Raw genomic sequence first — 12,500 nt, forward strand, 5'->3', positions numbered from 1 at the left:
ACCCCGAACAGTATTAATGCTTCGAGGGGTTAAAGTGACAAGAATTTGAAACGAAAATGAAAAGAGAGCCGCTCATAAATCATATCTCCTATTCCGTTTCCAGTGTGTATCTGATGAAGGCGGTAGCGCCCTCTTTATTCCTTGTAGTGATATATGAGGTGCTTTAGATACTGTACTATAGGAAGGGGTCAACAGGCCCTTTTACAATAAAAGGAAGGGCGGGTCTATCAGGATGACATGTCTACCTCACCCAAAAATAGATCTTTCGCTACGCTCAAAATCCGTTTTTTGGGCTCAGGCCATGTCGTCCTGATGGAAGTTAACCAGAGCATTACTGTATCTGTGGATTCTCAATCAGTGCCGTACTCTCAAGAAAGTATTTTCCTGGTCCGTCTAGACCTAGAGACCTATGATGTTACCATCATACACCATTTCATCTAAGCATGAACTATGTTAGTGCTTCCTGCCCCTTACAGGGAAGAGTCGTACTAGACTCTGGAAAAAGTCTCGAAGAGTACATAAAAATTTATGGATGACAAAATGACAAGCTTGTATAGTTGTCTCGCCCTATACAATATAAAGCAAAGTTTGTATAAGAGTCACCAATGTCAGAATGAATTTGTGATACCTTCCCCAATGTGACTACTCTTATAAACTATTGGATAATGTTTGTATCCGCATAGAAACAAATTTTGCCTCTTTGCCACCAACCCGTTAGGGTACCACGTCAACCCTTCCAAGGAAGGGTTAGAGTGAGTAGACTTTTGCTTGAATCAGGGAACAGTCTAGAAAGACATACCATGATAAAAATATCCTTATTTTAATCTTAATGCTCAGTACATTTCTAATAAAATAAGTGTGGGCGAATAAGACGCAGGGTTCACTATGAACTAGTTTATTAAAATTTAATAAACGTACATATCAGATCAACATTTATAGAATTTATAAAATGTGGATGATATGCGTAAAAGCATAAAGAAAAACAGTCAACAGAAAATATTGTTTCATCTACTAGGAAACAGATTTGCCACTTCAATTGAATTATTAATAATAATGATATAGTCTGTATACTGTTTACATACACTCGCGTAAAAAACGCTTGGCACAATTGTCCGTATTATGCTATAGATTACCGACGTCAATGGAACAGTTCGTAAGGACACTTTAGTGGCCTATCCCTCAGCCTGTGGTAACATACAGTGGTTACACGCCTACCTTTTAATTAATCGTCCGAAATTGATTACACTGTTCCTCGCAGACTTGAAACAGAAGGTTAAAGAATTCTACCTGCTGCTACCACAGATCTCACAAGTTGCTCCACTTGCTTCGCATAGTGCATAAGGAACGCCTTGGATGACTACCAGCCGGTGTGCAAACAAGGATGTTCAAAGTCCATATAATTAAAGAAATTTTATGGAAGAGGCAACTTTCCTTGGATCATGACTAACGAGTGTACTGTCTGGATCCGTTCTGCGAATAACACGGGTGAATTTCGCCCTTAGTTATAGGTAACTTTGAACCCAGGGTTTCTCTTCTAAACAGCTGTCCTCCCATAAAGTCTGAAGTTCTATGAAGATAGACCTTTAGGCACTCCATTGGACATAGAGATGCATCTTCCTTCAGAGGGCAGATTCTCTAGGGACCCCCACCTGTTGGTGGGTAGCTTGTTCCTGGTAAGAAACGTTGGGTCTGGAAATAGATTCAGTCCTCCCTCCAAGAACTGGACGTGGCCTTCCTCTCTAGAGAGAGCCACTATTTCATAACTCTGGCCCCCAAAGCGAGTACAAACAGAAATATAACTTAAATTCAAAACCTTCTAAGCACATTCCTCATTGTTCACTATTTATACACAATGAGGAATCATATCTAATGACCATGCAAAGGGTCTTTGGAAGCGCTGGAGGGCTAGTTCATTAAGAACGTCGTTAGAAAGGTCGACCTGTAAGGCATATGGTATCTGACTTGTCAAGGCAGGTTTGAGCAATAGAATTGTGTTGGCTGCTAAACCTTGCTCATCAAGGTAAATGAAGAATGATAAATAGGAATCTGTCAGGATTTCTTTCGGTTTCTTCGCCTTGACAAAGGATAGCTATTTCTTCCCTGAAGCCTCATAATGTCTTCTGGTTTCTTCCAAGTCTAAACTGACTTTAAACACCGAATCTTTTTCTCATCGTTAAGGAGAGAAAATCATGAGATGTAGGTTCCGTGTTTTCTGTAATGGAGCGAAGACAGTCGACTTCTGTACTCGCTGAGACAGGGATGGATCCGGTAGCGGTACGAATTTTAGTCGTAGTTCTAATGCCAGAGGGAACTACACGCTATTTGGCCACTTGTGGGCCACAATTACTGCTTTCCCTTTGAAGGATCTCAGCTTATCGAGGACCTTCAAAAGGAGGTTGTGCTGAGGGAACATATAGATACTGGACCATCTGTTCCAGTCCAGAGACATAGCGTCCACTGCCTCCGCTAACGGATCCTCGTAAGGGGACACGTAACGATCTATTTTCTTGTTATCTTTCTTCGCAAAGAGGTCTATCTACAGCTCTGGGACTTGACTCGAGATGAAAGAGAACGATCCTGCGTCAGGGGACCATTCTGACTCTATAGGTGTAAACCTAGATAGAGCGTCCGCTGTCAAATTGCGGAACCCTTGAATGTGAACTGCTGACAGGTGCCATTTCTTCCTTTCCGCCAAACGGAATATGGCCAACATCACTTGGATCTCTTCGCGAGTTTGATGCGTATTTTCTCCAGACTCCTGTTGCATCCTTAAGCTGTGCTCCTAGCACTGGATATGTTATCGAAGCAAACTGTAGAGAGCCCAGCACTCTCTCCTGTTCGTGTCTTGATATCTGTTTGGATTTCAATAGTCTCTTTACAGATCCTGCTATTTCGTTCCTCTTCTTACTAGGAATGGAAAGCCGATGTGACTCCAAATTCCAGTGGATCCCCAACCACTGAAATTTCTGAGCTAGAGAAAAACGAGACTTTTTGATGTTGATCTTGAATCCCAGATGTTCCAGGAATTGGATCACTATCTTAGAAGCTTGCATGCATTCTGTCTTGGATGCTGCCCACACCAGTTAGTCGTCCAAGTAGGCTACTACTTGGACCCCCTTTAGGCGTAATTGATGGACGGCTGCGTTCGTGAGCTTGGGGAAAATCCATGGGGCTATGTTTAGCCCTAAAGGCATGGCTCTAAAGGCGTAATGTTTTCTCTGTAACTTGAAGCCTATGTAGGAGGAGAGGTGACGATTAAATGGAACATGCCAATAAGCGTCAGACAAGTCTATAGAGACAGTATATGCCCTTCGGGGCAGTTGGGTCCTTATGTGCTGAAGCGTGAGCATTCTGAACTTGTAGTTCACTATAAACTTGTTGAGTGGCGACAAGTCTAGAATAACTCTGAGTTTTTCTGAATCCTTCTTTGGAACACAAAACAGCCTTCCTTGGAATTTTATGGACTTAACTTTCCAGATTACTCTTTTGTCTAAGAGTTCTCGGACATATTCTTCCAGAACAGGGGATGAGTGTTGGAAGAATTGAGGAAATTGAGGTGGAGGACTGCTCCAGCTCCAACCTAGTCCGTTTTTAATTAGGCTGTGGGCCCAGGGATCGAAGGACTAGCGATCCCTAAATAGCTGTAGTCTCCCTCCTACTGAAAGTATCTTACTTCTGCTGTTGTGGACCTGAGGCCTTGCCTCCTTGACCGTGTCCTCCCCTGTATCCCCTTCCTCTTGAAGGACGTCTAGCAGAACCTCTGGCTGTTCCTCTAGCTCTCGAACAAAAGGAAGAAGTCTGCCTTTCGAAGGCTGGGTTAAAAACTGGTGACTGTGTCGCCACTTGTTGATGTACCAGCTTGTACGTGGTTGGAGGTTGTGCCAATATCTGAGGCACTGCGGTCACAGGAAGTTGTTGTTGTTGCTGTCGGTAGTGTTTAGCCGGCCAAGAGGATGGCCTAGGCCTTTTTGTCTTCCTCTTGGGTTGGGGACACTCATCCAGAGAAGACATCCTCTTGAGATCTAAGCCCCACTTTTTGAGAAGGGTCCTATTCTCTGTGGCGGCCTTGTCTACTGCCTCTTTAACCACTTCATTGGAAAAGAGGTCTTTATCCCAAATACGAGAGGAAATCAGTTTCCTCGGGTCGTGTCTCACCGCAGCCGAAGCGAACACGAACTCTCTACAGGCTCTCCTAGCTTTAATAAAGCTATAGAGATCCTTCGTAACTGTGCCCAGATGGGTTTTGGCCACAACCATGAACATGTCCTGGATCTTGGGGTCACTTGCCATCGTTTCTAGTGTCGTTTGCAACGCCATCGATGCCGCAAGTCTTTCCTTTGTCTCTTGCTCTCTACGCAACAGAACCTCCGACAGTTTTGGAAGTGCCTCACCGAACTGGCATTCAGCAATAGCAGCTTCTAGCTTCCCGACTGAGAAGGTAAAGCGTACGTCCTTCCAGTATTCTTGGTCCAAGGGCAAGGTCAGAGATAAAGGCTTGCACTCCTCCAAGGAGGGGCATGGTTTCCCGGCCTCCATTGCCTTTAAGGCTGCCTTATATCCCTTTTCCAAGAAAGGAAAGGCTCTGGTAGTAGAGGCCACAAAGGCGGGCACCTTTGAGTTAGTGAAGCCCCTCTCTTTCATCGAGCTAGCTAGTAACGTCTGAGCTTTACTATGGTAAAAGACTATGACCTCCTTCGGCTCGGTCTCCTCCTTTGAGGCTGGTTCCTTCCGAAGACGGACATAGCAGTCCGGATAAGAATCTTTGTTGGGCCAAAATTTCACTTCTTCCAGGGGAATCGCTCCCAGCTTTTCTGAGATCACGATCTTCCCGGTTGTCATTGGTATGTGTTTGGCATACCTCCAAGGAATGGTATCCTAGCACAAAGGAAGATCCTTCACGCTGAGCCGCTTCTGGGGCCCACGTGATGCTGCAAGTCTACGTATCTCCAGTTTCCTTGCAGCTTCCTTCTCATCATTCTTCCTTTGAATTTGTTGGATCATCTCAACAATGGAAGAAAGAGTCCTTCCCAGTTCATCTGGGATAGCAGATGATGTAGACGGAATAGGTTCTGGGTCCGGAACCGATGTAACCGACATTTCGTCAATTTCTTCCTCTTCTACTTGAGGAGCCTGGAACAGCTCCTCCTCCTGACCTTCTCCTAGAAGGTCCTTCTCAGTAGAATCGGACACCTCTGACATCCTATCGTCCAATTGGATGTCTTGAAGGGCGACTGAGACTTCAGAATCTACCGGATTCTGGGCAATTGGTATCTCCACCTGAGGCTGGGGGATGATTGCATCAGCCGATGCTTTAGGGAAAAGGTAGGCCCTCATCTTCTCATTTGGAAGGTAGGGACCTGAGGTGTTTTTCTGAAAACCCCTCACCCAGGATCGTAACGTTTCCCTGGCAGCATCCCTTGACTCCGTTGACTTAGGGTCGTCAAAAGCTTGGTAATCAGGTTAGAACAAACTGTACAAACCTTAGGGTCCCAGTAGCGGAGATCACATCTGGAGGTTGCGCATGCTGCGTGCCTCCTGCAATATAGATGTCCACAGAAGTTCTTATTGTGGACATTACAGAACACACTCCCCTACTTCGGATGGTCCTCCTGTAAAGAGAAGAAAAATCCATGAGTATCAAGTGAAGGCTTTCACTTATATTGAGACATTTAGCTTATATAGAAAAGCTATAAAAGAAAGAAGGAAAGACACATACTTGTATTTCCTGTCCAGTCAATTGCTGAAACCTCCCGAGATATTAAAACTAAGGTTAATTCTATACTAGAATACCTTACGTAATTGCCTAAACGGAAATTTAAGGTGTAGTTCACACCTTGAGATAAAGTTTTAATATATGGTATAGAAAGAATACAGAAAGAACTTACTTTCTATATATTGTACGGTCTCAACAAAAGGCTGTACAAGATAACATTAAGTATGATGTAGAACTTTTAGTGTTATCACAAGCTCTGTACAGCAGTTTCTGCTAATGCAGTGTGCACTACACTACGAATACAGCAACTTCTGTACATCGCATGCTGTTGTGCCGGCTAGCACGAGCCGGTACGTGCCGGCGTGCGCCTGCACGTGCCGGCCGGCAACTACCCCTGTATAGTTCAAAGATATACTATCTTTAACTAATAGGCGGCACCCCACTGATCCGCGACTGTGTGCCGGCCGGCAATCATTGCCAGCCGACGGCTGAAAACACTGATACCCGGCTGCCGGCCGCTAATCGTAGTGGCCAGCAGATTCGGGCTGTGTTTCCACTGCCGGCAGGCAAAGGCAATAAAACCCATGCCCGCCGACAGTAGCCAAGAACCAGAGAACCTCCACCTCCCCGGCTGTCGGCTGTTAGGCCGGCAGCCGGGTTAGGGGTGCAACACAATAGTCAGAGAAACAGTATGGATATAAGGTTATAAGGCGGCATTGCCATACGACCTTCCATCCAGAAAGAGTGAATTTATGGAAGGGGAGAATGTAGCATTCAGGCTTCCAAAGAATCCATAGCCTGCCGGGCTCTACCGGCAGACAAGGAAGGGAGACCAAGGGAGGTCTGGGGTTCACTCTGCAAAGAATAAAGGGTCTTTGCCGGCCGACACGTAGTGCCAGCCGGCAGAGACCTGAGCCTGTCCTCCATCCTAACCTATACTAGGCACGGAAGTAGGACTGTGTCCAAAAGAAAATAAAAGAAAGAGAGGTGGAGAACGGATAAGGGTCCTATAGACTTTGTTCTAGCAGGAGACACACTCAGCCGTTAGGGAAGCTCATCCTAACCATGAGTTATCTATTAGGGAGGAAGACTGGCAATACTTGCTAACCTCCTCCCAACCAGAACAAAGTTAGGTGAAGTTATTTCGCCGGGCAACAGAGAAAACTCATTCTCCAGCCCAAGAAAAACAACACAGGACAGTCTGCTAGGCCACTAGGGGAAGGAATCATCTCTCACAGAATCCTTCCAACATGGACTTGGGAAGCAAAGCTTCCTGTGTCCGCCCCTAACCTAGCAAAGGAGACTCATTCTCTATGCTAGGAAGACGCACACCAAATACTAGAAACTCTGATGTTATGCCCTAACCCAAAAAAAACAGTCACTCTGGTTATCAGGTCAGGACAGACATATCCTAGAATAGTTATATCTGAATTATTATACAGATAGAACCACTAGGATTAAGCCGAAGGCTTACAGAGGGAGAGAGGGATTGAACTTAGCCTCCGGAGGAGAAAAGAACAATCAGGGATGTGCGAAAGTATACTACTGTACCTAGAATACTAGACTAGGTAAGATGAGAATCGATTACCTAAATCCCCGAAACTCGTATACAGTCTTGGAAAAAACATTCAACAATATCTTATATGCATAAAATATTTGCCTCTAGCTTCAATAATATAACATTCAGAAACTTATATCATGCATGAAAGTACTAGTGCCAGACATCTACGCTACAAAGCCTCACGAAGGGCAAGATCGGTACCTCGACCCGTGTCGAAATCACCGAGCTAAAAACTGACGGTATAATATAAACATTCCAGGCAGAGCTAAATAGCTATATTATTAAAGCAAAACAAACCGGGAACGTCGCTCTAGCAAACTAAATGACCCATAAGAGCGAGCGATAGCATCCAGGATGCCTCCGGTAGGCAACAGCTCTTGTTTATGTCAAAATCACTTTTGATTTAGTTCAAAACGACAAGAGGTTACATTTATACATAGTAAAGATAATACTCAACTTTCCAGAGGCAGAAGAGGCCGGAAAAGTCATCAAAATGTTGAATTAAATCCAAAATAACGAGAGAACACAAGGGAAAACACCGAGTAGTAGAGCTACACGAAAAGGAATAAAGAGGGCGCTACTGCCTTCATCAGATACACACTGGAAACGGAATAGGAGAGATGCCTTATGAGCGGGTCTCTTTTCATTCTCGTTTCAGATTCTTGTCACTATACACCCTCGAAGCGTTAATACTGTTCGGGGTGAAGATAGCTATGTGCCGTGTCAAGAATACGTCCTCTGATATTATGCGATATCCCTGTGAGATTGTTTAGGGATATTTGCTCCAGGAGTTATAGTTCTGAATACCTTAAGGTAAAATTCTCTGGGAATATCACTGTAGTCAAATATACCCTATAAATCTACCTAATAGGAACTTCCATCAGGAAGACATGGCCTGAACCCAAAAATGTATATGTATAAATATGATATTATATATATACAAATATAATATATATATCTATATATATATATATATATATATATATATATATATATATATATATATATATATATATATATATATATATATATATATATGTATGTATATATATATATATATATATATATATATATATATATATATATATATTTATGGTCAGAAGTTGAGTATTTACACAAAATGTTCCAGTCAAGAACCCTAATGGTGCAGGAAAATTCATGAATAGACAGTTTATCATTGAAAAGTGAGAGCGATAACGACAGTATACAAAAAATAAGAAATACCGTTACAATATATTAGCATGTTTGATATATGAGCGGTGCAGGGCTCCTCCCTAAAGACGACATACGTGTGAAATAGGACGCCATGCTTTTAGGAAGCGTAAGGTAGGCGGATCATCTGACAGGATATATGATAGTTTTAGGTTATCTATGGACACCAAGTCTTCTTTGCCACACATGTTGAGGAGGAATGCTCTCGGCGTACAGCAGATCAGGAGGATAGAGCTTTTAATGGGGCATTAACTGTGCCTTGCTAGAGCCATTACACAGAAAACATATGTTCTTGAGTGCTGATCAGTTGGTGTGTTGCTTAGCTGGGACTTTTATGTGAGGATGATCTATTGACTAAATAGGAGGTGGAAGAAATGCAAGATGAATGTGTGGAAATTAGAAGGTTACGCAAATGTATGTTGAATAGCATTGAGGTAGGAGAATGGCCATCTGATTTAGAGGTGTATAAGAAAGTTAGTAAGAGACTTATTGTGTGTAAGAATATTTTTTATTTTCTACATAAAGGAATGGATGAAGGTATATATGTTCCTGTGTTTCCGATGCATGCAGGTGTAAGTATGTGTATGTTAGTGCATGACAGATATTGGCATATGGGTAAGAATAAATTGTAGGAATGCATGCGTGAGATATTGTTTACGCCTGGGTTGAGTCAGATATGTAAGGATGTAGCGACTACATGTGCAGGTTGCCAGAAAGGGAAGTATCAGAGAGTGCATGCTAATCCGCCTGTTTTGAGATTACGTATGAAAGAACCATTTGAGATGTTTGTGATTGATTGTGTTTCGTTGCCTGTAACTGCGAGAAGACGTGCGGGAATGATTGTTATGGTTAATCACATAAGTAAATTTACGTATGCAGTACCCATCAAGGATAAACGGAGTGAGACTGTTGCAACAATGGTTGGTCAAGTGATGTTGCCGATGTGTGTGTGTAAGCCTGTGAGAATGTTAAGTGATAATGGCCCTGAGTTTGTTGGATGGGAGTTTGAGCAGATGTTAAGAGAATGGGGTATTGAACATGTGTATTCGACTCCTTTTATGCCATGTGCGAATGGGTTGGCTGAAAGGACTGTAAGAACATTAACTGAAATTTTGCGAATGATGAGTACATGTGATAATGATTGGGATTTGTATGTTGGTAAAGCGTTGTGGGCTTACAATGCAACAGTGCATAAGAGTACGGGTATGTCTCCATGTAAGTTTGTGTTAAATTTTGAAAAGATAGTAAGACCGAGGTTGGGTATGTCGTAGGATGATAGAGATGTGTGGAGGAAAGCAAATGAGAGGTTTGAAAGCTTTAAAGTTGTGGAGAGAGTGATTAAAGAAGTAATTGAAAAGGGTAGAATGAATGTAAATAAGGTGCGTGATAAGTTTGAAGGTCCATATGAGGTGTTAGAAATTGGTATGAGTGGATTAAGTTATGTTTTGGGTAAGTTGTGTGTAAATGGTAGTGTAGAAAGAGTTAGGGCACACCACAACCAGTTGCGTAAATGGAAGGAGGTACCTGAGTATATCCAAGAGAATGGGATGAGTAAATGGTTGAAAAGGAACAAGTGTGAACCTAGTATGTATGAGGAATTAGGTCTAGAAGGTAAACAGTTGGTGTTAATAGAATAAATGAAAAGGAGGAATACGAGAGCTTTAAGTAAGGATGCAAGAAGGGGAAATTTTATAAGTAAAAGTGAGAATAATAATAAGTATGACAAGAGTGTAAATGTACAAGTGAGTGTGGAAGATAAATGTATTAATACAAATGAATCATGGCTGAGTATGAATGATACCTATAGTGTGTGTGGTTTTTCATTAGATGATGTAAAAGAAAGTAAGACAAATGCGAGAGTGAGAGATAGGAGAATGATAAGTAGTATGAATGAATCTTTTATTAAAGTAGAAAATGGTTTTGATGAAATGGATGAATTGCTGACGGAAATAAGTGAGATTTTAGGGCAAGATGATAGTGAGGTAGATGGGATAGTACATGATATATTAGATTATAGGAATTTAGATAGGAATAGTGTTACTGTAGCGAATGATTGTGATAAGGAAGATGCGAATGAGAGAGTGTATGAAGGCCCAGTTACTTGGAGTAGAGGTCCCGTTCCCGACTACGACTGGGTAATGAGAAAAATAAAAAAGACCATATATATATATACGGTAGTGGATTAACATGTCTGAAGCCTTTGTCCTGCATTTGACTGACCATGGATGATAATGAGGAAAACGAATAATAATCCCTGAATAAGATTTTGCAGATATGAACTGGCCTTAAAACACCATAAAAAGAAGGAAGTGGACTTACATGTCTGAGGCCTATGTCCTGCATTCGACTAATCATGGATGATGATGATAAAAACAAATAATAATCGCTGAATAAAAATTTGCAGATATTTACTGCCATCAAAACACCATAAACAGAAGCAAGTGAACTAACTTGTCTGAGGCCTTTGTCCTGCATTCGACTGATCATGGATGATGGTGAGGAAAACAAATAATAATCCATGAATAAAAATTTACAGATAAGAAATGGCATCAAAAGACCATAAACACACGGAAATGGACTAACATGTCTGAGGCCTATGTCCTGCATTCGACTAATCATGGACTATAATGATAAAAACGAATAATAATCCCTGAATAAAAACTTGCATATATGAACTGGCATCAAAAGTCCACAAACAGAATGAATGTGGACTAACATGTCTGAGGCCTATGTCCTGCATTTGACTAATCATGGATGATGGTGAAGAAAATGAATAATAATCCATGAATAAAGTATGCAGATATGAACTGGCATGAAAATAACATAAAAAGAAGGAAGTGGACTAACATGTGTGAGGCCTATGTCCTGCATTCGACTAATTATGGACTTTGATGATAAAAATGAGAAATAATCTCTGAATAAAAACTTGCAGATATGAACTGGCCTCCAAAGACCATACACAGACGGAAGTGGACTAACATGTCTGAGGCCTTTGTCCTGCATTCGACTAATCATGTATGATGGTGAGGAATACAAATAATAATCTATGAATAAAAATACGAAGATATGAACTGGCATAAAAAGAACATAAACAGAAGGAAGTGGACTAACATGTCTGAGGCCTTTGTCCTGCATTCGACTAATCATGGATGATGGTGAAGAAAACCAAAAAATAATCCATAAATAAAAATATGCAGATATGAACTGGCATCAAAAGGCCACAAACAGAATGAAGTGGACTAACATGTCTGAGGCCTATGTCCTGCATTCGACTAATCATGGATGATGATGAGGAAAACGGAAAATAATCTATGAATAAAAATTTGCAGATATGAACTGGCATAAAAAGACCATAAACATACGAAAGTGGACTAACATGGTTGAGGCCTTTGTCCTGCATTCACCTAATCATGGATGATGATGAGGAGAACGAATAATAATCCATGAATAAAAAATATGCAGATATGAACTGGCATAAAAAGACCATAAACAGAAGGAAGTGGACTTACATGTCTGAGGCCTTTTTCCTGCTTTTGAATAATCATGGATAATGATGAGGAAAACGAATAATAATTCCATGAATAAAAATTTGCAGATATAAACTGGCGTAAAAAGACCATGAACATACGGAATTGGACTGACATGTCTGAGGCCTTTGTCCTGCATTCGACTAGTCATGTATTTTGATGAGGAAAACGAATAATAAATAATCCATGAATAAATAACTAACATGTTTGAGACCTTTGTCCTGCATTAGACTATTCATGAATGATAATGAAGAAAATCAACAATAATCCATGAATAAGAATATGAATATATGAGCTGGCATAAAAAGATCATAGACAGACGGAAGTGGACTGTTATGTCTGAGGCCATTGTCCTGCATTGGACTAATCATGGATGATGATGAGGAAAATGAATAAAAATCGATGGATAAAAATCTGCAGATATAAACTGGCGTAAAAAGACCATAAACAGACGAAAGTGTACTAACATGTCTGAGACCTTTGTCCT

The sequence above is a fragment of the Palaemon carinicauda genome, chromosome 43, assembly GCF_036898095.1.
Source record: "Palaemon carinicauda isolate YSFRI2023 chromosome 43, ASM3689809v2, whole genome shotgun sequence".
NCBI lineage: Eukaryota > Metazoa > Arthropoda > Malacostraca > Decapoda > Palaemonidae > Palaemon > Palaemon carinicauda.